The sequence below is a fragment of the Dermacentor albipictus genome, unplaced genomic scaffold (genome assembly GCF_038994185.2).
Source record: "Dermacentor albipictus isolate Rhodes 1998 colony unplaced genomic scaffold, USDA_Dalb.pri_finalv2 scaffold_14, whole genome shotgun sequence".
Lineage (NCBI taxonomy): Eukaryota > Metazoa > Arthropoda > Arachnida > Ixodida > Ixodidae > Dermacentor > Dermacentor albipictus.
In genome coordinates, this window is record NW_027225568.1 from 2769522 (window position 1) to 2783280 (window position 13759).

The 13759-nt window shown below is 45.8% G+C and overlaps 1 long non-coding RNA gene across 1 annotated transcript; it reads left to right on the top strand.

The window, feature by feature from the left end:
• The first annotated feature begins 6466 nt into the window (after positions 1 to 6466).
• On the top strand, positions 6467 to 8413 carry LOC139051761 (uncharacterized). Its single transcript, XR_011509533.1, has 2 exons — positions 6467 to 6887; positions 7647 to 8413. It is a non-coding gene; the product is annotated as an uncharacterized lncRNA (long non-coding RNA).
• The last annotated feature ends 5346 nt before the right edge of the window (positions 8414 to 13759 follow it).

The following is a 13759-nucleotide window of genomic DNA, read 5'->3' on the forward strand; positions in this document are numbered from 1 at the left end:
TTGAGTCAACATGAACAACAAGACGGCTTTAAAAACAGTGGGAAGGACTTTGAGAACATCACCACCACTAATCAAGAAAACAGGAGGCCCTTAGAACGGGTCTTGTGTCTTTTTCTTGGTTACAATGGCGCAGTCGACTAACAATGGGACTCCCAGCACCTGACCGTCAAACATAGTGCTCCGAAGAGGTTGCCAGCTTCCGGGCCAAAATTCACAGCACTCAGTTGCCCACTCAGTGGCATCGCTACAGGGCGCCAGCAGTGCTGCTGACGGGGATCTTGCATCTCCGGTTTGTCACAATGTCTCCATGATGCGACTCATTCTTTTGCTCCACCCGCCGGCCCCGGTGCTTTGGCAACTTCTGCACAGAGGCTTGCTGACGTTCACGGGTTCAAGGATGCCTCTTTCCACTTAGTTAACAGCGTGGACGCTGGCTGTCTCCAATCAATGAACGGATGCACATAAGAGATAGATCGCCCAACGATGTGTTCATGGAGCTACAGGGGCATGGCATTGTTTCTAGCTTCTGCCACTACTCGACATGGGCAAGCTGGAGCGCGGCGTTGATGTGCGCATTTGATGAGCTTCCGGGCGCTACGATATGGATGGAAACAATTTTATTTTAAATCCGGCGAAGTTTAACGACCCGGGCTCAGGTCTCCCATGAGGGGACTTCGAGGCCTTGCCTCTTCGCCGTCTCTCAGGCCTGCTGGACAGCCCACTCTTTCGTCTCAAGGTTGGAGGCAGTGTTATACAGACAGTTACAGACGGGGTCCCTGCTCACCCCTGTGCTAGCTAAGCACGTGTGTCCGAGCGTGTACGCGAGCGACGTGTGTAGACTGTGTGCGAAGGAGAGAGCCACCGTGGCTCACATCCTTTGGGACTGTAGCGTAAATCCGCGAGAAGCCAGCGAGAAGACGACGATCCCGCCGCAGCTAGAGGCTGCAACAAGGAGCTATGATCAAGAGACACAACTCAAGGCCGTCCAACAGGTCTCGGCAGCTCTAGAGAGGCCGCGACCGCGCGAAACTGAGGAGAAGGGAGGCAGCACCCTCAGGAAGTGGGCGGCGGCCCTCTCGGACCCGCGGAAGTAGCGAGGGTCCAAGACCTCGAGGAGCACAACACACGAGACTGCCGTAGTGGCCGCGCCGCGGTAAACGCTTCTCCTCCCTGCGTGGAGGGAGCCTAACCGATTCTGCAGGCATTTCCAATAAAGTTGTTCTCTCTCTGTCTCGCCTTAAGTAAAGCGACTGTCAGCTCAATCTGCCTATTCATGTCCACTGCAGGACGAAGGCATATGCAGAGGTTTATCGTACTCTGCGGATCTCCAATTACCCCTGTCCTGCGCCAACCGATTCCAAATAGCACTCGCAAATTTCCTAATTTTGTCACTCCATCTAGTCTTCTACTGCGCTTCCCTTCTCTTCGTGCCCATTCTGTTACCCTAATGGTCCAACGGTTATCTAATCTGCGCATCACATGACCTGCCCAGCGCCATTTTTTCCCTTAATGTCTATTAGAATCTCGTCTATGTCCGTTTGCTCTCTGATCCAAACTGCTCTCTTTCTGTCTCTTAACGTTATGCCTAGTATTCTTCGTTCCATCGCTCTCTGCGCGGTCCTTAACTTGTTCTCAAGCTTCTTTGTCAACCGTCAAGTCTCTGCGCCGTATGTCAGCACCGGTAAAATGCATTGATTGTACACTTTCGTTTTCAATGATAACGGTAAGCTCCTATTCAGGGGCTCGTGATGTCTGCCGTACGCGATCCAACCCATTTTTATTCTTCTGTGAATTTCCTTCTCCTGGTCCGGGTTCCCTGTGATTAGTTGACCTAGGTAAACCTACTGCTCCACAGACTCTAGAGGCTGACTTGCGATCTTGAACTCTTATTCCCTTGCCAGGTTATTTATAATTATCTTCTTCATATTAATCATCAGTTCCACTCTTACACTCTCCCTGTTAAGGTCCTGAATCATTTGTTGTAACTCGTCTGCATTGTTGCTGAATAGAACAATGTCATCGGCAAACCGTAGATTGTTGAGGTATTCGCCGTCAATCTTTACTCCTAAGCCTTCCCAGTTTAATAGCTTGAATACTTCTAAGCACGCAGTGAATAGCATTGGAGAGATTGTGTCTCCTTGTCTGACCCATTTCTTTATAGGTATCTTTCTACTTTTCTTGTGCAGAATTAAGTTGGCTGTGGCATCTCTGTAGATATTTTCTATGGTATTTACGTAAGCGGTCTGTACTCCTTGATTACGCAATGCCTCCATGGCTTCTGGTATCTGTACTGAATCAAATGCTTTTTTGTAATCTATGAAAGCCATATACAGAGGTTTATTGTACTCTGCGGATTTCTCGATAACCTGGTTAATGACATGGATGCGATCCATTGTAGAGTAACCTTTCCTGAAGCCAGCCCGCTCTCTTGGTTAACTAAATTCCAGGGTTGTCCTTATTCTATTGGAGATTATTTTGGTAAATATTTTATGTACTATTGGGAGTAAGCTAATTGGCCTATAATTTTTTAGTTCCTTAACGTCGCCCTTTTTGTGGATTAGTATAATATTTGCATTCTTCCAGTTTTCTGGGACCCTTGCAGTCAATAGACACTTCGTATAGAGAGCTGCCAGTTTTCCTAGCATTATGTGTCCTCCATATTTGATTATATCGACTGTTATTCCATGCACTGCTACCGCTTTTCCCCGTTTCATGCCTTGCAAGGCCTTTCTGACTTCATCTCTAGTTATAGGAGCAGTTTCGTATACGGTTCATTATTGTTTTGAATAGAGCGCTCCTGAGTCGTCTGGGTACTGTAAAGGTCAGTATAGAATTCTTCCACTGCTTTTACTATATCTTCGAGATTGCTGATGACTTTACCCTGCTTATCTTTTAGTGCGTACATCTTGGTTTGTCCTATGCCAAGTTTCGTTCTCACTGATTTCAGGCTGCGTCCATATTTTACGGCTTCTTCAGTCTTTCTCACGTTATAGTTTCGAATATCACTTATTTTCGCCTTGTTGATCAGTTTTGACAGTTCCGCGAATTCTACATTATCTCTTAAGTTGGACACTTTCATTCTTTGTCGTTTCTTTATTAGGTTTTTTTTTATTTGGGAGAGCTTGCCTACTCGTTGCGTTGGTGCCTTGCCTCCCGCTTCAGTTGCTGCCTCTGAAGCCAGCCTCGTTACGGTTTCATTCAATACCTCTATGTCATCATCATTTCTCTGTTCTAAGGCTGCATATTTGTTTGCAAGTACCAGCCTAAATTTATCTGCTTGTACCCTTACTGCTTCGAAGATAACCTGTTCATTCTTGACCAATTTTACTCTTTCTCGTTGTTTAAATTGAGGTGGATCCTGGCCATATATACATATATATATATATATATATATATATATATATATATATATATATATATATATATATATATATATATATATATATATATATATATATATATATATATAACGTGCATCCTCAAACTACAAGCGCTCATGTATATATATATATATATATATATATATATATATATATATATATATATATATATTTATATATATATATATATATATATATAGAGAGAGAGAGAGCTAAGTGAATCTCAGCCGGGATCCAGTAGTCTAAGGGCAACATTTAAGTTGAGGGCGCACGTTCCCGGAGAAATACAAACGATGCGTTATTCCCTACAATTCCGCGGGAGCTCACGAAGGCCGAACCCTTGTCGAACCATAGGAATTAAAGCATCGCTTTTCTCGAACGTGCATCCTCAACATACAAGCGCTTATATACATACATACATGCATATATATATATATATATATATATATATATATATATATATATATATATATATATATATATATATATAAAAGGGCAACTGTTAGGTTGAGGAAGTACGTTCCCGAAAATATAAAAGAACGCTGCTTTATTCCCTACGTTTCTATATATACACGGAACGATATGCAACTAGGGGGCCGTTTTTCCCCTTTGTCGCAGGGAGACTGGGCGCAGCAGCCGTGGTTGCTCAGTGGCTATGATGTTGGGCTGCGGAGCACGAGGTGGCGGGGTCGAATGCCAGCCACGGCGGCCGCATTTCGATGGCGGCGAAATGCGAAAACACCCGTGTACTTAGATTTATGTACACGTTAAAGAACCCCAGGTGGTCGAAATTTCCGGAGTCCTCCACTACGGCGTGCCTCATAATCAGAAAGTGGTTTTGGCACGCAAAACCCCATAATTTAGGCCCGCGCGCACGGCGCGTGCGATTTAAAACCAAATGAACACCATAATAAGCCGTGTCGTGTTCCAATGATTTCTCTTCCGCGCTTTTGTTCGCCCTTTGTGTTGACTGCATGCAGTTTTTGACAGCGGCAGACGCTCTACTTCTAGCACAGCTACGAACAAATTGCTTGTCAAATAGCTTTACAAATACGTGGCGGCAAACTGAAAAAGGCAGAACGTCACTTGCCTCTCTTGGGTGTCTCGTGCGTACAGGCTCGGGCGGCAACCTTCCGCTACATCGTGAGCAATAGCGGATGCCCTTCCATCTTCAGCAACATTCCAGTCGGGGGGAATGCCACCTCGCAGCAGGAAAGATAGTTGAGAGGAGCCTATCGCATTTCTAAACTTGGACACGAAAAGTGTGTAAGCGCGACATCGGTGGTCCTAACCAAGTAAGAGCTTCAATATTTTGAACAGTGTTGCCGTGTACTGATAATGTGATTGCCGTTACGTTGTGCATTGTGCATGTTCAGCGCGGCTAGGAGAAACTGTTAGCAAGAATAAAGATCAGTTTTTTGTCCAGCCATCGTTCTCTCGCTTGGTCTACCTTCACCTCTCGACTTTCGCCTTTTTCAAGGCATTCTGCGACTACATCCACGTAGCAACTAGCCGAACAACCCACTTTCACGTTTAACTAACCACCGAGAACTACCAAGCAACTATACGTTATTTGTATAGCACGGACACACACTGTTGACCCTGTTTCTGTGCAAAGCACGTTGACAGTGGAATCACTCCCCCATGTCACGTGTTATTCATGTTAAACACAGTGTTATTCACTCACCCCTCTCAAATTTTCCTACAATTATATAACATCATAACCAGCGATATGAGAGATCCTTAAAACTTAAAAATTATCACTTCGTATTTAAATATCCAATCCAGCTTAAGGTTAAGGACGAGACTGGTGTACTTCCAATGGCACATCAACAATGTGTCTCCCAGATGCGCCGTGTATTATGATATTTTTAAAAAATTGCAAATTTCGACACTTGTTACAATCTTATAGAATTACTTTGTCTGTGATTCGTCAACATGTGTATATATGTACCATCTTTTGGGGAACTCAACATCGACTGTGGTGGCGTACGCTGTAAAAAACCGCAACCTTCAATTTAATTGCAACACCCGCAACCTTCAATGCACACTAAACCTGTCCCGTTTTGCATACATCATGTCCTTTCGGGCGTCGGACTCATCGGGCCAAGTACGACCACCCAGCGTGGTTTTGCTTTTCGGCGTCACCAGATTTATTGTCAACCTGCCTATTTTCTACTAGAAACTGACTTCGTTTTGTCGTCTCTAAAGCATTTCTTTCTTTCGGAGGGACGAAATTCTGCTAGTCTTGTTTTCATGTCATTTTACATGTTACTGTAATCGGCGCGGCATGCCCGTTTTCTTTTTTTTTATCCTGCTGTTGACCGGCTGTACTCTTCCTACGGGGAAACGCTATACTATGCCGTCGTTTTACCTTAGTCCATGTGGTCTATCATCTTCCTTCACGTTTTCCTTGTCTCATGGCTCATATCCCATTTGAGGGATCGGTCAAGATGCAGATGGTGCTAGAGGAATTTACAATTATTCCTAAAACACGTAAAAACTCACGTGATGAAAGGAATAAAATAACCTATGGAGAATTTTAGATCTCGACGAAAGAAGTACAAATTTCCCGTGAACTTCATTACTTCATTTATTCAAATAACTTTATTCAGGGCCTTGCGATTTGTTGGGGTGGGCCTGGACCCCGCCTTGGTTTCGGCCAAGGGTTATTGGCCCTTGGCGGCCTCCTCGGCTCGCTGGACGGCCCAGAGTTGGTGCTGCAGGTCCGAGCTGAGCAACGCTGACTCCCAGCGCGCGCGGAGGCTGCCCAATTTGAGGCTGCATCACCGTTATGTAGCCTCAAACAGCAACAGCCCGTGAATTTGTTTTTTTTAATTCTTTTTTTTCCTCCTTCCTAAAGAGTAGGGAGGCGTTTGGCGCCTCTAGGTGGCTGTGGCCAGCCTGCTTCCGCAATATTTCCGTCTGTGCCAATGTTTACGTCTTCCTCCACCGAATAATAATAGTAATAATAATAAAATTAATAATAATAATAATAATATAATCTGGAGTCTTCAGAAAATATTTCCTCGAACGCTTTCTATGTGAGGGAGTAGAAGACAAAGAAGAACGCAGCCTGTCTCGTGCATTGCGCTCCCGCCTCCATTCTGTGGGAGCTACAAGGCGCTTTCGTTCCGCAGTGCTTCATCTCAATAATCCGGCAAGGTTTCTTGGACGCGACCAGCGGGAACTCCTTCTTTTCCGACGAGGTATACGCTTGCGACGCCTCGTGCCAATCATGAAGATACGGCCTCAATCCCATGCCACGACATCGCACCTGGATGCAAAGAGGACTGGCCACGGATTTCGCCGCGCCGCTGAACAAGACGATGGCTGTGGCAGCGCTCAGGGATCAGCGACAGTGTCCGCACACGGTGACCCTCGGTCTCAATGTTCTCGCGGATGGACGAAATGCGGGAGGAATCCCGGGGTCTTTCCCTCTGACGACTGCCACGTGTCGCCGTTCCATTGGCCCGGGGACGCTTGCCCGCGCGTCTTGGTTGACAGGTGAATATTCTTACATGTTGTACCAGGCAAACCATAGAATTTCTGAGAGAGATAGTTTAAAAGTAGCCTTCATGCAATGGTCTGCCGAAAGGTCGCCCTCATTTCGGTGGCAGCACCGTACACCAAAGCCCGCGGGAATTATCGCACCAAGCAATTTTAGGGCGGTTTCGAATACTCCTTCTCACGTAGTTCTAATTCCAATAGAAACGTCCATGTTGTTTCTACATTGGGTGCGCAGGCTTTTTTCACCCTCTTCAGCGGGCATGTTGAAACTTGCTCAAATGTTTTGCATGCATGGCACAAGACCGCACACGAAGAGAACACACGAAACACTGCGCTCACCTCGTGTGGACGTGTTCTTATTGTGGCAGCCTTGTTTTATTGACTGTACCCAGGAGCGGAAGAAAGAGACGTTTTGTTTGTAAGTGAATGTTTGGCACTGGCAAGTTGTTTCTGCTTCGTAAAACGTGGAAAATCATGGTTGGGTGACATTTGCTCTAGTGAACATTTCTATCTTAGTGGCAACTTTTTGTGTAAGCGCCCAGGAGCCAAATGCATCCTATTCGATTAGACCTTTAATAAAGGTATAATTAAAAATAAAAATAATATGATATTTGGTTACTCGTTTTTTGAGTGTTTAGTATTGAAAGTAATTAACCGAAAGAAATATATTATAGAAGAGAAGAACCTAACTGTCGTGTACTTTCTAACAACAGTGACACAAGTATTCTTATTCAGTGCAAATCCTTGATGTTTCAGGGGGAATCACACGAGAAGAGGCCTCCCCAGTCGTGTCGGTCGTGGATCGGCAGACGGAGTGACCGCGTCGCTTCTCACTCGATCCAGCTTCAGCAACCAAGACGATGGCTCACAGGAGGCGGAACGAGCTCGCAGCTGTCACAGCGTGTCATCCCGGGCGATCTCCACACCAGCCACGTGTTGTCGAAGCCTCCGCCCACCGCCTGACCATCGCAGGAGCACCGCGCAGTGCTAGCCCCTGTTCCACTGGTGGCGCTTGGTGCAAGGGCCACGCGTCGTGCTCCCAGTGCACCCACAGCTTTTGCGTGGCTAGCTCCGCTTGTGGCGTCGAGAATCCAGCCGTCATCGCCTTCATCGCGCTGCTTTGTCCCACGGGGAGCGCCACGATATCTTCAGCAGACGTGCAGGGTGTTCCGGTTACGCGAGGCCCGGCAGTCCACCGCTACTCTGACGGTGGCCCCCGGAGGAAGATATTCTGCTACTTTTGAAGCAGTACAAGGACGTCCGGGCTGTTGGTTCGGACGTTATAGGCTGCCATAAAATCGGTTCTGCAATCGCTGAGCTGGAATCCTGGCTGGTCTCGGGCAATTTTTCGGTTGACGCGCCTGGAGACGATTCCAGGGATGACGCAGCTCTCCGTGGACGCGGACATGCCTGAGTTGTTTTTTTCCGTAGAGATCTGCTGAAACTCGCACGGCGCTTTTACCTAATTACCACGACATTTTTCATTTTTTCTGTTTTGTAAAAATATATTTTCTCCTATGCGATGTTTGTAGTTGGCCTGAATATTTACTTCTTGGGGGGGGGGGGGGGCATCGTTATTGCATTGTCGGAATTTGCGGATTCCTTGTCATGATAACAGGAATGAGCAGGCATATCTCGACTTCATCTCAGCAGTGAACAAAAGATAGCTCACAGTGAACAATGCCATTACAAGGAGCTTTGTCTCCTGTTGGCTCGGTCTTGTCGTCTTTGTTTATCGCCCGCTACGTACGGGAAGTCAAGATGTAAGAACTCGCTGATATAGCCACACCTTTCAGTTTGAGTACTCTTTACCTGATTATAGGTATACCATGCGACACCATAGTTTCTGCCTTTATCTGTTGTTTAGTTTTTAGTTACGACGTCTCATATTTCACACTTTAGGGAATAGCGCAGATGGTCAGATGGTTATGATGGTCAGTCAGCCTGCAATATTTTCTGAAGCTAGACTGATTAGACTTACTAAAAACTAATGAAGCAACAGGAGAGCAGAAAATTAAGAAAATAAATTTATGCATTGCCTCACACCTCTAGGCGAATTACGTACGTGTATATATAGACATAGTCACTCTTTGTAAAACGAAGAAAGTTCGAGTAGACGGGCGTGATTTTCAACATGCAGGATTCATTACAGGCGTCGTCCTCTGTATAAAAGTGGAAAGTTGGGTGAGTTGATATACATTCATAATGGGAACAGCGCGAACAAGGCGACGACGGAAAGAAACGTCCTGTGTCCTTTCACTCTGTCGTCGTCTTGTTCGCGCTGTTCCCATTATCAATCGTGCTCTGGTTCACGAAGAGAGTGAATAGAACCCGTTGAACGCTTGGCATTCTCACAAAATGCCCTTCGCCGCCACGGAGGCTTACCGGCTATGGTATTGCGCTGCTAAGCACGAGGTCAGGGGATGAAATACCCCCGGTGGCGGCAGCATTTGGATGCGCGCCAAGTGTAAAAAGCTTGTTTCCCGTGCATTTGGGCCACCCTAAAGATCCTATGGGCGTCGAACTTAATCCGTAGCCCGCAAATGAGGCGTGCCTCCTAATGGAAGCGTGGTTTTCGCTCGGAAACGCCTGGAATTGAAATAAACAAAATGTCCTGTACATGTGGTGCGGTTTTAAGGCAACATATGGAACAATTGGGCCACCGTTACGGTGTTGGTTGGTGGTAAAGATAGGCTGCAGGCCCGCCGTGCACTGGTATTTGAATATCTAATCAAACTTAAGGTCAAGGAGGAGACTGGTGTACTTCCAACGACACAATAACGATATGTCTCACAGATGCGCGATGTGGTATAATTTCTTTTGTAATTTTTTTGCAAGCTTCGACACTTCGTAAAATTTCATAGGATGACTTGGTCTGTGGTCAAGTCATCCTATGAGAAGTTTTAGTGGCCATAATTTAAGGAATGTACATCGGCTTTAGGGGCGCACGCTATAATAAACCCCAATATTCAATTCAATTGCAACACCGGCAACCTTCAATGCAGATTGACACCGATGCCGTTTTACGTACATCTCATCCTTTAGATTGTCGTACACTGCGGACCAGGTACGACCACCCGGGGAGGTTTTGGTTTTCGACGCCATCAGACTCCATGGCCTACAAGAAACTTACCTAGTTTTCCGTCTCTGAAGCATATTTTTTGCTTTCGGGAGGATGAAATTCTACTATTGTTGATTTCGTGTGATTTTACATTTTACTGTAATCGGTGTGACCTGCCCGGCTTTTTTTTTTCTTCGTGTTCTCCTGCATGGATGTTCGGTTCATACTGGGACACTCCACACTTTGCTGTTGTTTTACGTTAGTCCGTGTGGACTTATCGTCTTGCTATTTCTCTCGTCTCGGTTCATTTTCCTACACTATTAGCGCACACCCACTGCGATGGATCGGCCAAGATCCGGATGGTGTTCGGGGAAATAGCAGTTATTCATAAAACAAATGAACATTCTCATCAAGAAATGAAACGAAATCACCTTGGATGACCTTAAATATCTACAATTTTTAAGGCCTAACCAACTGTAATTAAGGTTTTAAGCAACTATGCTTTTCCCCTTAACTTCTTTTTCTTTTCTTTTTTTTGTCGTTTTGAAATTGCTTTCATATTCCGTCCTTCCTAAAGAGTAGGCAGGTATTCTGCGCCTCTCGGTGGCTGTGGCCAACCTGCTCCCTCAACCATTCCACGTCAGTACAATGTATATATGTATCCACATGGAATAATAATAATAATAATAATAATAATAATAATAATAATAATAATAATAATAATAATTTCGCGATTACATCATTAAACTTTAAAATGTGCAGAAAAAATAAATAAGATGTATATATAAGAGTTATGACCGTCACTTCTCTCCCACAGTTCACGCCCACACGTTATCACTTGACACACTTCAACACAGACGCATATGTGATCGCATTATTCTACTTCACAAGATTATCAACAAGCGTATTTATGTTGACGCCCCCTCCTCTTTCGCCAGTTCTTCAGCACGTGTCACTCGCCGCTCCATCCCGCTTAACATCGTGCCGTTTATGCCGTTTTTAGACAGCTTCAAATTTTCATTTTTTCCTTTCACAGTCGAATTGTGGAACCATTTAGATGGCACATTACGTGAGATCTCTGTTGATCATTTTATACGAGAATTGCCTAATCATGTATTTTCTTTATAATACTGTACTGTTTTCTCTGTAAATCTTTGCACTCACATTTGTAATCATGCACTTTCCTAATATTGTTGATGTATAATCTCCTGTACCACTCCTGCAACGTCCCGATTCATGGGATAGCAGTATTTGTAAATAAATAAACCCGCGGTGGTTGCTTAGTGGCTATGGTGTTGGGCTGCTAAGCACGAGGTCGCGGTATCGAATCCCGGCCACGGCGGCCGCATTTCGATGGCGGCGAAATGCGAAAACACCCGTGTACATAGATTTAGGTGCACGTTAATGAACCCCACGTGGTCGAAATTTCCGGAGTCCTCCACTGCGGCGTGCCTCATAACCAGAAAGTGGTTCTGGCACGTAAAACCCCATAAGTTAATTTTTTTCAATGAACAAGAATCCTCTGGAGTCTTCAGAAGATATTTTCTCGCATACGTTCTATGCGCCTGAGTAGAAGAAAAAGAAGAACGCAGCTTGCATTGGGCACCCGCTTACATTCTGCGCAAGGTACTAGCCGCTTTCGTTCCGCAGCGCTTCATCTAAATAATCCGGCGAGGTTTCTTGGACGTGACCAGCGGGAACTCCTTCTTTACCGCCGAGCTGTAGTCTTGCGACACCTCCTGCCAAACATGATGCAACGCCCTCAATCCGAAGCCACGACTTCGCACCAGGACAGAAAGACGACTGGCCACAAATTTCGCTTTCGCTGCGCTCAACAAGACGACGGCTGCGGCCGCGCTCAGCGACAGTGTGCGCACACGGCAATCCTCGGTTTCAACGTTCCCGTGGGTGGACGAAAAGCGGCAGGCATCCTGGGGTCTTTCGTTCTGGCGGTTGCCACGTGTTGGCGTTCCATTGGTCCGGAGACGCTTGCCCGCACGCCTTTGTCAACGGAACTGAAGACAGGTGAATATTCTTACATGTTCTATCAGGCAAACCATAACATATCTGAGAGAGTCAGCTTAAAAGTATCCTTTATGCAGTGCTTTGGCGAGAGGTCGCCCTCATGTCGATGGCACCGCACACCAAGGCCCTCTAGAATCGTCGCGCGAAACTATTTTAGCGCTATTTCGAATAATCCTTCTCACGTAGTGGTAATGTCAATAGAAACGTGCGTGTCCTTTGTACATCGGGTGCGCAGGCTCCTGAAACCTGTTCATGGACATGTTGAAACAGGAATAAATGTTTTTCATGCGCAGCAGAAGGCCAAACACAATGAGAACACATGCGACACTGCACCCACCTCGTGTGGACGTATTCTTATTGTGGCAGCCTTGTTTTATTGACTGTAATCAACAGCGAAAGGAAGCAGAGACATATTGTTTGTAACTTGATGTTTGGGACTTGCAGGTTGCTTTTGCTTCCTAGAACGTCGAAAATCACGGTTGGGTGACATTTGCTCTCATGAGCACGTCTAGCTTTATGACAACTTTTTGTGTAAGCGCCCAGGAGCCAAATGCATCTTATTCGATTAGACCTTTAATAAAGATATAATTAGAAATAGAAATAATATGATATTTGGTTACCCGTATTTTGAGTGTTTAGTATTGAAAGTAATTATCCGAAAGAAATATATTATAGAAGAGAAGAACCTAACTGTCAAGAACTTTCAAACTACAGTGACACAAATATTGTTATTCAGTGCAAAATCTTGATGCTTCAGGGGGAATCACACTAGAAGAAGCCTCCGAAGTCGTGTCGCTCGTGGATCGGCAGACGCAGCGACCCCGTCGCTTCTCACTCCAGCTTCAGCAACCAAGACGATGGCTCACAGGAGGCGGAACGAGCTCGCAGCTGGCACAGCGTGCCATCCCGGGCGATCTCCACACCAGCCCCGTGTTGTCGAAGCCTCCGCCCACCGCCTGACCATCGCAGGAGCACCGCGCAGTTCTAGCCCCTGTTCCACTGGTGGCGCTTGGCGAAAGGGCGACGTGTCTCGCTTCGAGGGCACACACAGATTTCGCGTGGCTGGCTTCGCTCGTGGCGTCGAGAATCCCGCCGTCATCGCCTTCGACGCGCTGCCTTTTCGCACGGCGAGCACCACGAAATCTTCAACATACGTGCGGGGTATTCCAGTTCATCGAGGCCGATCACCCTGCTGCCATTATGACTGCTGTTATTCTCGTACTTTTCAAGCAGTACAAGGACGTCCGGGCTGTTGGTTCGGACGTTATAGGCTCCCGTACAAAAAAATTATTGAGAAGGCATTGAAATATTGTTGGTCAATGTTGAGTTTTTTATTGAGGGATTATTGAGAGTATGTTGGAGAATTGTTGGGTTGAGTGTTGAGCACTCTTGAATATTGGCCACTGAAATCGAATTGAAACACCATTGGGTACCTCAATGTTGAATAATTGTTAACTTACCATTGAAAGTCCATTGTGCTTAGACGGCCCGTTGTGTTCGTTTTGTTTAACGGTTGTTGACTTACCATTGATTCTGCGTTGAACTAACGTTGTGGTAGTTCTGTTGACCTGTTGAGTTATTATTGCCACAGCATTGAAAAGCATATCGTGGCACAGTTGAGATGCCATTGAGATTTCAGAAGTCGCCATTGAAATATGATTGACGTTTCGTTGGGCTAGTGTATTTTTATTCATATATTGAAATTGCTTCGCTGTCCACACTTGCATGCCCCGGTGCCTGCTTATAACTTTCCCAAACACAATAAAATCAAAGGAGAGACTGA